Consider the following 14936-nt stretch of genomic DNA (forward strand, 5'->3'; position numbering starts at 1 on the left):
ATTTAAAACAAATGACCTAATTTCAACTCAAGAAGTGAGAAGCAGGGACTTCCCTGGCAGCCCAGTGGTTAAAACTCCACAGTTCCAATGCAGGGGGCTCAGGTTCCATCCCTGGTGGGGGAACTAAGATTCCACAAACCACGCAGCACACAGCACGGCCAAAAAAAAAATTTTTTTAATTGTTTTTAAAAATGAAAAAAAAAGTGAGAACCAGAATTCCGTCTATTTTCTTGACTCCCCCCACCCCCAGCATCAGATCAGTCCATTGTTTTTTTTTAAACAATGTCTCCCTTCTCTTTTACCTTCACTTCCCAGTTTCACTAACCTAACTCACTAACCTAACTCAACTCATCTTTTAAGCTTCCATATAAATGGCAGTTTCTCAGAGAAATCTTCCTTACCCTTGCAGGCAAGGTCAGTCTCCATGTTAGATTCTTCCAGGACACTCTGCTTTCCTCCCTAATTCCAGTCACAGTTGCTGGTAGTTGTTCTCACTGGATTGTAAATCTCCTGCAGTCAAGACCGTGTCTTATTTACTGCAATATGCTCAGGAGGTGGCAAACATACTGATTTTTGTATTCAAAAAATTTCAGTTCAAACAAAATTTTAATTCAAAAAATTTGAGTTCTACATGCAAGGTATTATACTAAGAACAGGGAAGACAGCAGTAAATAAAATGGGCTTTTTTTTTTTCAGTTAATCTTTTCCCTTATCTAAGAAGTCCAAAGAAAATGCATGCAATGGAGAAGAAAATATCAGGCAAGCTGTATAAATGGGAAGAGGCATACATACAATTTTAATAGTAGTGATAATTAGAAAAGGCTGCACTATGAAGGTGACGTGAATTAAGACACGAAAATGATGATAAAGCAACCATAGGGATACCTGGAGACAGAGAATACCAGGAAGAGGTGACAGTCAGTGGCAAAGGGCTAGAAAACACAGTCTGCTCTATAGGTACCTAGTACTCTTGCCTGGAAAATCCCATGGACGGAGGAGCCTGGTGGGCTGCAGTCCGTGGGGTCACTAGAGTCGGACACAACTGAGTGACTTCATTTTCACTTTTCACTTTCATGCATTGGAGAAGGAAATGGCAACCTGCTCCAGTGTTCTTGCCTGGAGAATCCCAGGGACGGGGAAGCCTGGTGGGCTGCCGTCCATGGGGTCACACAGAGTCGGACACAACTGAAGCGACTCAGCAGCAGCAGCAGCTCTATAGGTAAGTTCATACTTGGAGCCTGTTTAAAGTAAGGACAGAACTCTGGGAACATCACGACAAGGCCTTAAACAAGTAAAGAAGCCAAAAGAGACAGGAAATAATTAACTATGATACATATTCAGTATTGTGACTATCATGTGGTCGATGGAAATTCAAAATGAAAGATTTTAATAGTATATGTACTTAATATTCAGCATGATCAAATATTTTAAAAACTGCAAGAGTTACCCTGAAATGGAATAAGGAAGTTATCGCTGAGCAGTGAAACTATGGATGAGTCTCCTGGACTTTTCAAATACCAAAATAAGCATGCACTGCTTTTACAACTTTCAAACGGAAATGAGTATAATTTTAAAGAATCATAATGGCCTAGAGAGCAAAATGCTGATAACAGATTCCCCTTGCTCTATCTTACTACAAAAAGGCAGGCCAATATAATTCCCTGACATTTTGTTGTTCAGTCGTAAGTCGAGTCCCTTTGCGACCCCATGGACTGCAGCCTGCCAGGCTCCTCTGTCTATGGGATTTTCCAGGCAAGAATACTGGAGTGGATTGCCATTTCCTTCTCCAGGTCATTTTCCTGACCCAGGGGATCGAACCCACGTCTCCTGCATTGGCAGTCTGATTCTTAACCACTGAGCCACCAGGGAAGGCATGCCAATATAATTTCTTGAAATGGAAATATTCAACGAATTCTTAATTTAAAATAGGCTTTTTTTTTTTTTAAACCAAGTAAAGAGCAAAGTTGTACTGTATCCTATTTTTAACCTTCATCAAGCAATTAAAGCTTACATTTACTTGACCAAAGTTTATAAATCACCATGACAAACCTGTTGGGGTTTCTCAAAGTCTGGTCTTTAGGCTGAGAGGTTTTTGGCTTGTCTTTTATTGCAGCGATGACAGTAATATGCACAACACTTCTGTAATTTCAGCAAGAACCTGCAACTGTATTTGCAGCTCCTCTCAGGCCCCAAATCACCACCTACCTTCTGATTCTTTTCAGGATTTATTTTCCCTTGCTGGAATGGATTGTTTCAGAGGCTTTTATTCCTCTCAAAGGAACATCAAACTGAAATTCTATCTCCTTTGTATCATCCCAGAACCGCCTCATCAAGAGAAACTCTAGTGGATGTTCAGTACATGTCTGACAACTGACAAAGCTATCTTAAGCACCTTCTGGAAGGAAGAATTACCTGAAGAACCAAAATAGGCCTTATTGCCCTTGTTAAGACACCTAGTATGTATATCAAAGGGGGAGAATCCTTTCACAACGTGTACATATATCAAATCTTCTCATTGTACACTTTAAATGTATTCGTTTTATCAACTATACCTCAAAAAAAGCTAGGAGAAAAAATTTGCTTAATAATTTTAATTTTTAATTGTCTTTAAAAATTTTTTAAAAAAAGTGAGAACCAGAGTTCCATCTATTTTCTTGATTTTTACCCCCATCAGACCAATCCATTGTTTTCTTTAATCAATGTCTGCCTCCTCTTTTATCCTCACCTTTTAAAGACAGAGTATATATCACTCTTCAGGCTCCAAAACTTCTCTCCAGCTTACCACGTAAATTTCACTGGTATTTCCTCTGATATGTAACAATTACTCCTGAATACTGCCACGCTTTGGCTTCTCCGCTAAACTTCAAACTCAAATGTCCAGCTGAAAATCTCACTGCCTCACTGGAACAATCCTTACACTCTCATGTCCCTACTCTCTGCTAAGGGCTTTGATGTGCCTTTTTTTGATCCCCAACAGCTCCCTGAACCCTTCTGTTAGTCCTTCAACATGGACCCAAAGTGGACCACCACTGGGCCACAAATCGCAACCTGTCACTCACTCACGTGTAGCTGCTCCCAGACCTCCCTTACGACTCTTCTGTGTGGAATGACATTCTCAACCCACTTGCCAATGAGGCCAGAATACTGCTGCAAATCCTTCCTCTCCTCCAAGGCAGTTACTCTCTCTGTCCTCAAATATTCAGATGGCATTTCATTTAAACCTCGGTTTACAGTATTTATCACTGTATGCCTGATCTCAGGCATCTTCATCCATGGCTCTCCATGTTGAGGAGAGCAGGGAACCACACTTTCTTAGTGCTTGCTTTTCCTTTTTAAATTTGTTTTTAACACCGTAATGTCCTCAGCCAAGAAAGCAACTGTTCACAGTAGCGCACAAAGTCTTTTAGCTCATGAAACTGAACTGACAAGGTCCCAGATAAAGGGAGGAGATCACAGATCCCACTGAATCTGGAAACCCAAGTCATCCTGCCCTAGCTTCTGAACTTTCTAGTCCCTATGTCTACTCAGAAAGTAAAGCAAGCAGTTCTCTGTGGAATTACAATAAACACTGAGTACAGAATGAACTTCTCCTTTTCTCCACATGACAATAATCCCTCTCTCAACAAATCACAGTCCAACATGGCAAAGCAGTCCCTTAACAAAAGGCAATCCTGTTTCAACTGTGCTGCCCCCTCCGTAGGACTCTTCATCCTTATCATCTGCAGATTGCCGGCTTCCAGGGGGCCCTTGTTTAATGCTCCCACAATGAAACCTGCCTATAATAAGTAACTCCCCCTATCTGCTCTGCTCCGGAAGCGGTTGATAGTGCAAAGCACGGCAGCTGGGCAAGGCCTAACAAAAGGTTCAAGGATGCCAAACACGTGCTCCTAAATGCCTCTCCTCCCCTGCCTGAGACCTGATGAAACACAGTCCTGGTGGAAATAAAAGTCCAGGCAATATCTGCTGCCGTGGTTGTCATGCAGCTGAAAATCATTTTGTTGGTTACATTCATAACCTTCCTATTTCTGAGACAAGAATTATTCTTTTCTAATTGGAGTACAGTTGCTTTACACTGCTCTGTCAGTGTCTGCGGTACAGCAAAGTGAATCAGACATACATATACATATATTCCCTTTTTTTAATTTCCTTCCCATTTATGTCACCACAGAGCACTGAGTAAAGTTCCCTGTGCTATACAGTAGATTCTCAGATAAATAGTTATCTATTTTATACATAGCATCTATAGTGTATATACTTTCATCCCAATTTATCCTCCCCACCCCCGCTTTCCCCCTTGGTATCCATGTTTGTTCTCTACATCTATGTCTCTATTTCTACTTTGCAAATAAGACCACCTATACCATTTTTCTAAGATTTTACATAAATGCATTATATGTGATATTTGCTTTTCTCTTTCTGACTTACTTCACTCTGTATGACCAGTCTCTGGGTCCATCCATGTCTCTGCGAATGACACAGTTTCATTCCTTTTCATGGCTGAGTAATATCCCATTGTATATATGTACATCGTCTTTACCGATTCCTCTGTTGATAGGCATTTACGCTGCTTCCGTGTCCTGGCTATTGTAAACAGTGTGGCAATGAACACTGGGGTGCATGTATCTTTTTGAATTACAGTTTTCTCTGGGTATACGCCCAGAAGTGGGATTGCTTGATCATACAATATCTCAATTTTTAGTTTTTTAAGGAACCCCCATATTATTCTCCATAGTGGCTGTATCAATTTACATTCCCACCAACAGTGCAGGAGTGTTCCCTTTTCTCCACAATCTCTCCAGCATTTATTGTTTGTTGATTTTTTGATGATGGCCATTCTGACAGGTGTGAGATGATACCTCATTGTAGTTTTGATTTGCATTTCTCCAGTAATCAGTCATGTTCAATATCTTTTCATGTCTTTGTTGGCCATTTGTATGTCTTCTTTGGAGAAATGTTCTATTGAGGTTTTCTGTTGGGGACAAGGATTCTTAATCGAGTCATAGCACACTGTTCTGACTCAGGAAGACCCATGCAGGTTCCTGGGACCTCAAATGTCTGGCCTGTGATGGCAGCCTCATCCACAGCCTGTCTGAAGCCAACAGAGGCAGGAGGGAGCATGTGCCCACACAGACACACACCCCACATGCATCAATATACTGGATTGGCCCAAAAGTTCATTCGGGTTTTTCCGTATGCTCTTAGGAAAAATTCAAATGAACTTTTTGGGCCCAATGCAACAAATAAACACAAACATTTTTGGAGGTTTGTATAAGCAAAAGAAAGGTATGAAAGGCTGTGTAACAAGCTGATGACAGAGGGGTTGGTTTCATCAGAAGAGAAAGCTTGAAAGAGCAAAGGGATATTACTCCATTTACGTTAGACACATCCATAGTTTTTGAATTATTACAAAATCCGTATCTTTCTATAAATGAATGCAGCATCTTATTCTGGTGAGAACACTTTCTACTGTGTTCACAGCCCTGAGAGACTTAAACAGGACAAGCAAAATGTAGTAATGAAGCAGAGTCACTGTGATGGCATGACCTCAAAATAGGTCTGACTTCCTACCAAGGCTAGATATGGATTATTCTAGGAAGCAAGTCATCAACTGAATAAAGAACCTCAAACACAAACTGGGTCGATATTAAGAATATCCAAAATGAGAAGGAAGCAAGCCAGGGCTACAGATAAGACACAAAGTTATGTCTGTCTCTAGACTTGGCAACTGGTAAATCCAGGTAAAAACATTTCAAGTTTAAAAAATGAAAATGAGAATACTGGAATCCATCTCGTTCTCATCTTCTCAAGAAAAGCAAACTGATCTGAAAACACTGGGCCTAGTTTGAAGAAAACATTCTTAAAGTTGAAAAACAATTCAACAAACATGCTCCTTATCTGAAGCTGTTTCAGAAGAACCTCAGTCGTTAACATAATATGATAGAATGCAAGCTCCCTGAGGAAAGGGACTTTGTATGTCTAGTTTCCCACCATTCGGTCCCCCGTACACGGTACCTACTGCACCGGGAGTAAACGAGCAAATTCAAGATCAAGGAAAAAGTAAACTAATCTAGAATTAGTAACCAGATAGTATCAGTGCCCATTCTTAGTTTACAGGGGCTTCCCCGGTGCCTCAGTGGTAAAGAATCTGCCTGCAATGCAGGAGACGTGGGTTCGATCCCTGGGTCTGGAAGAGCCCCTGGAAAAAGAAATGGCAACCCACTCCAGTATTCTTGCCTGGAGAATCCCATGGACAGAGGAGCCTGGTGGGCTGCAGTCCATGGAGTCACAGAAGAGTCGGACATGACTTAGCGACTAAACAACAGCAACATTCTTTTTTTACAGATATAAAAAGAAAGCAACTTTGACCCATTCAGCAATAACAACACTAGAAATAAAAAGCCTCTTGAGTCCCTCTCTCTTCATCTCTTGTTTCTCTTCTGGGTCTCTTGGTTCATCTCTGAGGTTCCTCCCAGATCCTCATCTCCTAGGAGCCTCATCCCCACCCCCACACCCGAGAAGCAAGGGCCCCTGCTTGGTGCCCCCATAGTACCCTGAGCTTATCTCCCTCATCACACTTATTACCCTGAACTGCAATCATCATGTAACTATGTCTATAAGCTCAGCTTCTTCTGGAGGGTAGGAACCCTGCTTATTCACCCCCACTCCCTGCCTCCATCTAGTACCTAGCACAATGCTTGCGTTATAGCAGGGTTATAGTTCAGTGCTGCTAGGAGTAGAATAGAACTCGTTTCCTCTGACCCCAGATCATTTCTCCTTCCAAAGATCCAAGAATATCTGTTAGGGCTGAGTTTCAGAATGAAGGCAGCTTGGGTATTGGTCACGAAGAACCACTGAAAGCATGGTCGAGTATAGAGGACTTACATAAAGTCAAATCCAGTCTATTGTCTGAAATTTAAGAAAATGGAAAAAGGAAAGCTTGCTAAGAAGGAATGGTTCACAGTAGCCCTCTCTGTATAATGAATCCTAAACCTTAAGAAGCAAAGGCACACATGATGGCCATAATGAACAAGATTTCCCCTAACAACAGTCTCAGCCTTGGAAATCCTACCCCAGAGAGATCCATAACCAGGTTTTATTAGTCCAACTTTCTCTCTTTTAGACAAAGAGGCGGTTTTGAAATCATTTTCCTTTGTCTCCATATTAAATAAAGCAAACAACCTGATTTACCTCATTCAGGCTTACACATGTTTGTTTTAGCACTGGACTAAATTTGAGAGTCTGCCCTGTCATTACATCACTTTTTAAAAATAGTACCACAGAAATAAAAGTATAACCTAAATCCATGTAGTAGTAAAACAGTCCTCTCATTTCTGGAAGAAATTTGAATGTTACATGAACTTCAAAGTTAAAGTTTCTATAGTGCTGATTAGATAACAGGAGCCAACATCCAAGTACTGAGATACTTTTCTTTGCCCCACCCCACCCCCAAGTCAATAACGACATTACTTGTAAATCACACTAACCTGCTGGGGGGAAAAAAAGGCCAAGAAATTTAAATAAAATCACCACCAGCAGCACTTCCCTTCTCCCTCCCCCCAAAAAACAAAAAACTTAAGATTCCTTCAACTTAACTAATCACCTTAATTAAGTTAACTGATTAAACTTGCAAACCCAAGTTCCCTTGTGGAAGATAAAACACACAGTTGGGAGGATCATTCATTCAAACTGTATTCAGAAGATGGTACAAAGCAACTGGCCAAATCTTTCATCATCTTTCTCCTTATTGGCCCAGCACCCCCAGATTTGAAGGCAATTAGAAGAATAACGGAGAAGGCAATGGCACCGCACTCCAGTACTCTGGCCTGGAAAATCCCATGGAAAGAGGAGCCTGATGGGCTGCAGTCCATGGGGTCGCTAAGAGTGGGACATGACTGAAGCAACTTAGCAGTAGCAGCAGCAGAATAACTCCAGTCAGTTCCACCTTGGACATGCAGCTGAAAGGCTACCCACTCCCACCTTTGACAGGAGGTACTGGGACATGAGAGGAAACTTCCAGAGTTGCTGGAAGTGAAGTGAAGTGAAGTGAAGTTGCTCAGTCGTGTCCGACTCTTTGCGACCCGATGGATTGTAGCCTCCTCCATCCATGGGATTTTCCAGGCAAGAGTACCAGAGTGGGGTGCCATTTCCTTCTCCAGAGGATCTTCCCAACCCAGGGATTGAACCTGGGTCACCCACATTGTAGGCAGACGCTTTACCATCTGAGCCACCTTGCTGGAAGTCTCTCCCAAAAGAAGCCCACAGAGATTCTTCCTGTCTAGAGATAATGAGCTACACACCTCAGCTCTAGAGATTTAGTGGGAAAAAACAAACCAAAAAAAAAAAAAAAGCAGATGACCAGAAAGAAGGTTCTTAAGTATTCATCTACAGAACTAGTCAAGGCTTCCCTTGTAGCTCAGCTGGTAAAGAATCCGCCTGCAATGTGGAAGACCTGGGTTTGATCCCTGGGTTGGGAAGATCCCCTGGGGAAGGGAAAGGCTACCCACTCCAGTATTCTGGCCTGGAGCATCCATGGTCTATACAGGGATCCCAAAGAGTCGGACATGACTGAGCGACTTTCACTTTCACAGAACTGGTCAAGCTCCTTCCATTGGAGGTTAAACTTAATAAAGGCTCTGGGGGGCCTGTGTCAATCCTCAAGGTAACAGCAACAGTGTTTTTCTCCTCTCTCCTTAACCCTGACCTTTTACAAGGGTGTCAACACCATTTTTAAACTAGTAATAATTCTCTTCTGTGCTACAAATATTCAATTACCGTGGTTAAACACTATGTATAACATAAACAGGGTTGAGAATGTCAGTTGCCATTAGTCATGTTTAAATTAGTATTAACTAGCAGGCCCCTCCCTAAACAAAAACAAAAGGAAACAAAAGGCTTTCTTGGTCAGCTCTGCAATTTTAAACCACATGCTTCAAGGGCCTCACAAGGTCCAGGTGTAACACAAAAACATCATTACTTTTCACTATATTAAATCTCTCAAAAGAGCACTGTCAATTTGGGGCCAATCTGTAACCTTTATATAATCTGCATAAGCTGGCAGCAGTGCCCTAACACTCACTCGCCCTTGAGTTTTACAAAGGAATGTAATGGAATCGCGGCCCAGGCACCTCTCAATCATTTCAGCCCTCTCTACGCCCCGGATTTGTGACTCAGTGTCTTCCTGCATCATAGGGTTAAATCACACATGCCCCTCCACATCCCTAGGTAGCACAATTCCTTAAAATAATATCCAAGGTCCCCCACAATTTATCACCTTGTACCTCTCCAGCTTCATTACTCCAGATTCCAACAACAAGTTCACGCCCCACTATTCATCTTTTAAGAGACACATCATTTTCATCTTCACGCTCCTCTGTGAAGTCTTTCCCAGAGCCAGAATTCAGTTTTCCCTTCCCTGGCATGCCAAGGTTCTTAGACTCTACGGCTGCCACCTAGTTATGCAACCCAGCTGCTATATACTGGAAGTTGGCCGTATTTTTTCCCTCTGTACTGCAGCTCTTTCTAGAGCCTTTTTCTCATCCTTGTCTCTGCCACTGTCAAAGGAATTCAGTAACTACTTATTCAATTAAAATATCCTCCTTTTCTCCCAACTCTCCAAGGCATCCATAATAGCTCTCCATGACATAGTTAAATAACACGCTACGGATTGGGAAGGTAACGTGATATGTAAAAATTAGAAACCAAACAAGATGCTGAGTTAGCAAGGCCAGAGCAAGCTTTCAGACTTTAAACCAAGTTTTACGGTATCACAATTCACTTAAAATAGATCATGTCCCTCAAATGTGTATCCATACGGGTACCAAAAACAAAGAAAGAAAAGGAAAACAGGCCACACATCAAGCACAGATATAAAATCGTGACCTCAAACAAAATTCAGGTCTTTATTTGCTGGACACTTAAAGCTTCCCAGTGAAAATGATACCATATACTCCACACAGGTTGCAGCTTCCCTGACTGAGCATCTGAAATAAGATTCTTGGGCCTAAAAATCATGAACTTCAGACTGACCGTCATTACGTATCAAAAAGGCTTACCAAGTGAGAGTTTTACTTTCTTTGAATTTTTCAGTAGGTCTTAACAGAATAGATTCAGTAAAAATTTGCAAAGTTTATGGTAAAGTCTTTTTTTCTTAAACTACTTTTCAGAAAAGGTTAGCTTCAAATAAAAATAGATGTTTTAAACTGCAGGTGTTGAAAAGGGTGGCCACTTACATTCCCATGTCTGATATCTTTCCCCATCACTTGCAGGGATTCTGAAATCCACTGAGTGCCCACAGCGGAGTGCTACTGCTCATCTCCAGACAATGATGCAAATGGGAAATTGGTTAGGTCAGACTGGGAACTCCAGGTCAATTTTATGGTTAAGTAGGCTCACCCACTTTAAATAAAATGGGTAATGGAAGACTGACTGGAGTGGGAAGGGAGCAGGTATTACTGATGTCCTTGTGGATGAGGAAAACAAAAAAACAGAGGAAAAATCAACTCCTAGCTGTTTTTCCCCCTCCTCCTAGCTGTTTTTCCCCCTCTCCTGGCATCTCCCACTGCTGGTTTTCTTACACCTTCTCAGTCTGCTTGCCCTCCCCCGTACCTCCCAGACTAACGGTTTATACTCCCCTTTACTCACTTCCTACTGTTCTAACATGGGATAACCACCCTCCAGTTTCTAGTTATCGCAAGGAGCTGGAAGGAACAGCAAAGATGATCAAACCCTTCCATTTTCCAGATGAGGACACAGGCAGGGAGAAGGACTGGTTTACCCAACTGGCTAAGGTCGCACCGCTAGGGGGCGTGGTGTGCCTGTAGCTTATTGTGATAACCCAGTCCTCCTGCTGGTCCTTCAGCCTGATCTTCCTGCCACACACTACCTCTTCTCTGGCTACTTGGCTTCTTTATCCTCAAATTAAACCGTATCAAGGAAAACGCAGTCTTAATAATGGTGATCGTTATTCACAATTTTGCATTTGGGACAAATATTCTCCAGTCTCCCTGAATTGGAGAATCAAGGGCAGAAACAACCGGATGACATATGTGTGTTAACACAATTTAGTGCCGTCCAAATAAGCATAGCTCCAGTACACACCCTTTTTCCTTGGGGCTTTACTACTCTTTATCTGTCAAGGAAATAGTTTCTTAGGAGAAGGAACTTTGCAGGTTTTCCAGTGCAGTCTCTCTATAACCGGAATTGAAAACTTTGAATCACAGACCTCCTGCTTCACGGTTATACGTAGGCTGGGCAAATGACACTTAAGCAAATAGGTGAAAAACTCGGACTGTTAAAGCCTGAAGGAATAGAGGATTTTGCTCTCCTAACTGCAGTTACCTGTTTCAAGATTCATGTTTGTAAATATGTGTTTATTCCAATAGAAAACAATGCGTTCACAGTGAAACTTTAACAAGCCAGCGCTCACTGGAAACCCACGTTTACAAAAACTCCATAGATTTCAACAAAAAGGAAAAGAAAGAGAAGTAGCAGCAGAGAGCAGGAATCTCAGGCCCCACACTGAAGGCAGCAACAAGTCCTGGATACCGTCATTCTTACACATCGAAGTCCAAATGGCAGCAAAGAAAAAATGGTTAAGTCCATTCACGACAAACTTGTCCTACACACACACACACACACACACAAGGAGCCCGTCGATTTCAAAACCACCAACTCAAAGCCAGGTCCCTCCCTTGCTTTAGACTTCCCAGTTACTTGATAAACGTGTTTATTAGGCGGGTGAGCAGAAACTTAAGCTTAAAATCCTCAGCCGGGAGAGACGGCTGAGTAGGGGTGAGAAGCAAGTGGTGCGGGAACCCGGCGCTGCGGGGCGCGAGGACCCCCGGCGGCCCAAGTCCACCCGGACACGGCTTGGGGAGGACGTCGAGCGCCCCCCGCCTGCCTTCTTGTGCCCCCACCCAGTCCCAGGTAAGCGGGGACCACCTACGTGTCACTTGGGCGGGTCCCGATCGCAGGCACAGAGCACAGCGTGGGCCCCGGAGCGCGCTGGGGACCGGAGGGCAGGGGCCCCGGGCGGCTGCCGCAACTGCTCTCCCGGGGCTCGGTCAATTGGTTGGGGAGGCCGTCAGCGCCTCGCTCCTACAGGCTGGCCCGCGGGCATAGACAACCACCCACACCCGGCACAGGCGCGAGCGTATACACACACACACACACACACACACACACACACACACGCACGCACGCACCCACAGCCACAAAGCGCGTCTGCCGCCTGGAAGCGCGATCCCGGGACGCCCTTTGGCCGCAGAAGGGACCCGGCAGCCGCAGGCTCGGCGCTCAGAGGGTACCGTCTTCCCGCGCCGCGCCCGCGCCTTTACCTGCGCCCGCCGCCGCCTCGCGTCCGGCTCCCGCCGCCCCCAGGCTGGCCTCAGGCTGCGCGGTCAATCCCCGCAGCCCCCGCCCCGCGGCCCGCCGAGCCCGGCCCTCCGCCCGCCCCTCGGCCGTCGCCCGGAGCGGGGCCGCCCCCTGCGCCCACCCCGCCGGGGTCCCGAGCGCGGCCGGGAGGCCGGGAAGGGCTCAGCAGCGCGGGGACCCTGGCCGCCCGACAGCGGGCGGGCTCCGCTGGGGGACAGGGGCGTCGCGGCTCGGGGAGCGTCTACAGCCGCTCCGCCTGGAGTTCTCCGGCTTTGGCGCGCTGGCAGGGGCGGCGGGGGAGGGGGTGCCGAGGGAGGGCCACGGGAGCCGCGCCGACGCCGGCCGCCTTCTTCCTCCGCCTCCTTCTTTTCTGCTGGCTCCACGTAGCACAAGTCAGCAAGTCCTGCACCTCCCGACTCCCTCCCCCTGGCTCATTCCCTTACCTGGCGCGACGCCCCCCGAGCCCCGACCCTCGGCGCTCCTCCTCCCCCATTCAGTTGCTGGACTTCCAGCCTCGTCTGCAGAGCGGGGGCGGAGGGTAGCTCAAGCCTCCCATTCATCATCTTCCCAGCGCTCCCCACCCGGAGAGAACCCACCCGGGGCCCGAGACCCTAGGGCCTCCAACTCCATCTCCCCACCCCGCACCCGCTCCCGCGCTCACCTCTGCGACCGGCAGCTTGCGGGACTCGGGTGGCCACCCCCACACGTTGCATTTTCATTTTGTCGCTCTTTTCTTCCCACTTGAAAAGCTCTGGAAGACATTGCCGGGCCCGCGGAACCCCTAACGTCTGGCCTCTCGCGTAGTTCAGTGTCCAAACTTTCCAGCAGGCACAGTTCTCCCAGCGCAGCTTTTAACTCGAAGCTGCGAAGAACGCGGAGTCAATTTTGCTGCCCGAAAGGTGCACACGTTTCCATTTCTGAGTTTGCGACTGACTGGGTCTGCAGACCAAAGCAAATGTATGACTGTGCACCCCTAGTTCTCCATATCCATGATTATACATTTCTCTTCCGCTTTCCCAGTTTGCACTTGCACTTCGCCAAGCCAAGTACAAACTATCAATTTTAGAAGAGTAATTAAGGGCGGGGAATACACACCTGAAGATGTGGGCGGGAGCGGTGCGGGACTAAGGCCTGGGGATCCTTCTCCGGAAAGAGGCAGCCGGAGAAACTCGCCCGGGTTCTGAACACCTCCCAGTCCACGGCTGGGGGCGGCCACAGGGAGGACGAGAGTGCTCTCCTGCCGCGCCACCCCTACCATCTACCACCCTTGGCTTGCAGGAGTGTTGGCAGTTCTCTGCCTCTGGCTTCACTGCTAAAGCCGCAGCACAACAAAAGTAGCTGCTTACTAGTAAACACTGCAGACTCTGGCCTGAAACGGCACGTGGGGGCCACGCCAAGGAACTTTGGCAGGACTGATCCAACTACCTGTAAGAAAGAAAGGCAGAACCGCGAGGGAGGGCTGCGTTGGTGCCGGTCACTCGGTAACCTAGGGCTTTGCAGAAAAGAGAGGTCACTGGAAACCGCAGCGAGTGGGGAGAGGAAGACTTCTTGGAAGGCATGAGAACTTCTCAAGCTTCCAGTGAGGTATAGCTTCGAAGAGAATATGACCACCTCCCCCAAGTGACTGACTGCTGAGAACCTTCGGTGAGTTGGTCTCGTGGTTTTCACAGGATGCTCAAGGCTAAAAACCAAACTGCTCGTCAATTACTATCTTAGGCTGTTTCCTTTTTCAAACAATGCATCAAATCCCCTTTGTTAAAAAATCAGCTTTAAATGACTGCCTTTCCCCCTTTCCTACCAATTTATAATTTCTTTTATAATAGATAATGTGAAAAATTATAGATTTTAATACATGCACAGTGCTAGTATGTTCATTTACAACATGCAGAAAGTATATAAAAACTCTTATCACACGAACAATGAGAGCTGATCTTAAACTCTAATACACCAGGATGAATACGAAAACATCCACTATATAATCTAAGTATAATACAAAGTATATATTGGTAAGAAAAGAAAGAATATACTTGAAAAGGACTTTTGTTTTCAACTATCCAGTTCAGTTCAGTTCAGTTCAGTGGCTCAGTCGTGTCAGACTCTTTGCGACCCCATGAATCGCAGCACGCCAGGCCTCCCTGTCCATCACCAACTCCCGGAATTCACTCAAACTCACGTCCATCGAGTTGGTGATGCCATCCAGCCATCTCATCCTCTGTCATCCCCTTTTCCTCCTGCCCGCAGTCCCTCCCAGCATCAGAGTCTTTTCCACTGAGTCAACTCTTCACATGAGGTGGCCAAAGTACTGGAGTTTCAGCTTTAGCATCATTCCTTCCAAAGAACACCCAGGGCTGATCTCCTTTAGAATGGACTGGTTGGATCTCCTTGCAGTCCAAGGGACTCTCAAGAGTCTTCTCCAACACCACAGTTCAAAAGCATCAATTCTTTAGCACTCAGGTTTGTTCACAGTCCAACTCTCACATCCATACATGACTACTGGAAAAACCATAGCCTTGACTAGATGGACCTTTGTTGGCAAAGCAATGTCTCTGCTTTTGAATATGCTA

General features: G+C 45.5%; 1 protein-coding gene across 3 annotated transcripts in view; it reads right to left on the bottom strand.

Moving 5' to 3' along the window:
* Positions 1–13231, bottom strand: part of LPAR1 (lysophosphatidic acid receptor 1) — a 168789-nt gene extending 155558 nt beyond the window's left edge. Inside the window, exon 1 of one of the 3 annotated variants that reach the window (XM_055579301.1) lies at positions 13034–13231. The gene's annotated coding sequence lies outside the window, so the exon portion shown is untranslated. Of the gene's footprint in view, positions 1–11944; positions 12166–12335; positions 12709–13033 lie in introns of those variants that run through there. The other 2 variants (XM_055579297.1, XM_055579299.1) reach the window with 2 other exon arrangements.
* Positions 13232–14936: the final 1705 nt, after the last annotated feature.

This window comes from Bubalus kerabau, chromosome 4, assembly GCF_029407905.1.
Source record: "Bubalus kerabau isolate K-KA32 ecotype Philippines breed swamp buffalo chromosome 4, PCC_UOA_SB_1v2, whole genome shotgun sequence".
Lineage (NCBI taxonomy): Eukaryota > Metazoa > Chordata > Mammalia > Artiodactyla > Bovidae > Bubalus > Bubalus kerabau.